Genomic DNA, 1,789 nt, shown 5'->3' on the forward strand with positions numbered 1-1,789 from the left:
TGCTTTTTCTAACTTTGACTTTCCTAACTGAAGTTCTGTAGCGAGAAGCAGCAGCTTGAAACCTCCAAAGGGCGGAATAAGACAACAAACGAGCATTCCATCTGTTGTGACATTTAGTATTCGCTTTTCCTGAGAAACTGCTTAGTGAATCAACTTCATATTAGCATTAAGAAATTAAGATCTTAGTTCACATGATACATGTACATGTCTATTTCCCCCGAATATGGAGTCTGCCTGGTTTGAATACCCGCATTGCTCTTCCTATGTGCATGTGTATGACATGGACTTATTTTTCGATGAATGAAAGAAATCAAAGCCGTATACCTGAGGTGCCCCGGTGGGGAAGTCAGTGCCACATCCGCCCTGGCCCCAGAGATCACCCCTCTGGGTCTGTCTCCAAAAAAGGTTGGTGTTGACATTGCCAAGGCAACAGGCAATTGGAAGGGCCTGAGGATGACCGTGAAACTGACCATTTGAACAGAGAGGCCCTGACTGAAGTGGTACCTTCTTCCTCTGTCTTGGTTATCAAAGCCCTCAAGAAACCTCCAAGAGACAGAAAGAAGCAGAAAACCGGGAAACACAGTGGAAATATCACTTTTAATGAGATTGTCAACATTGCTTGACAGATGTGATACTGATCTTTAGCCAGAGAACTCTCCGGAAACATTAAAGAGATCCTGGGGACTGCCCAGTCTGTGGGCTGCAGTGTTGACAGCCGTGACTCCATGACATCACAGACAGCATCAGTAGTGTGTGGTGGAATGCCCAGCCAGCTAAGAACTGCCAGGGAAAATATTTCAATACAGCATCATTTGACCAAAACAAACAAACAAACAAAAAGGCCTAATCTCCCCACTAATGACTTTTGTCTATAAATGGAGATATTTTATTTTTATCTTTTTCTCCCCAAAGATTATTTATTTATTAATGAGAGACACAGAGAGAGGCAGAGACACAGGCAGAGGGAGAAGCAGGCTCCATGCAGGGAGCCTGATGCGGGCCTCGATCCTGGGTCTCCAGGATCACGCCCTGGGCGGAAGGCAGACGTTAAACCGCTGAGCCACCCAGGGATCCCAAAATGGAGATATTTTGACTTACAAGATAAAAAAAGCATATTAATTTCACTTCTGGTAAATACCTATTTAAATTATCAGATATTGCATAAGAGCCATCAAAACATATTTATTGAGACATATTTATCTCTTCAAATAAATGCTGAGTTACCACAAACTCTTCAGGTATCTGTCCTAACAATATGTGAGTCTGAGAACACAAGAAGACTGTGGACAACCAATGCTGCTATCTTAAAATGATGTGATTTCCTTTCTGTTATGCATGTTGGAATAAAACAAGTAGTCTTACACTGAAAATCCCTAGCAATCTGAACAATATGCTTAGAAACTAGCAGTTATGTTCTATCATTGAATCCTGTCCATGTGCCTTTGAAATAGCTCAAATGTTTATATTCCCTTGTTCATATTTACAATTTGCATTTGCATTTTGTTCCATTATTTCCTCTATTCTAAACTACAGCAATTATCTCAGAAATGACCGTGGCTTCTGTTTTCTTCTTTATTCAAATCTATGATCCTAAAATCTTTCATGAGCACTCAGCATTTGCTGAGCACTAAACCGAGCAGTGGCTTCTGTTGTGGTCCAGTTCTGCAGTGGGGCTTTGGGCATCACTTTCAAATCTCAGTATCAGTACTGTCTTCTTCAGTCAATGGTTCCAAATGCCATTTTACATTCTGTAGTAACTCTCTCCAAACTGAGACTAAACTCGCCAGAG

The 1,789-nt window shown here is 41.4% G+C and overlaps 1 pseudogene; it reads left to right on the top strand.

The window, feature by feature from the left end:
• The first annotated feature begins 300 nt into the window (after nucleotides 1-300).
• LOC140623572 (large ribosomal subunit protein uL11-like) lies at nucleotides 301-777 on the top strand (annotated as a pseudogene).
• The last annotated feature ends 1,012 nt before the right edge of the window (nucleotides 778-1,789 follow it).

This window comes from Canis lupus, chromosome 33 (genome assembly GCF_048164855.1).
Source record: "Canis lupus baileyi chromosome 33, mCanLup2.hap1, whole genome shotgun sequence".
Taxonomy (NCBI): Eukaryota; Metazoa; Chordata; class Mammalia; order Carnivora; family Canidae; genus Canis; species Canis lupus.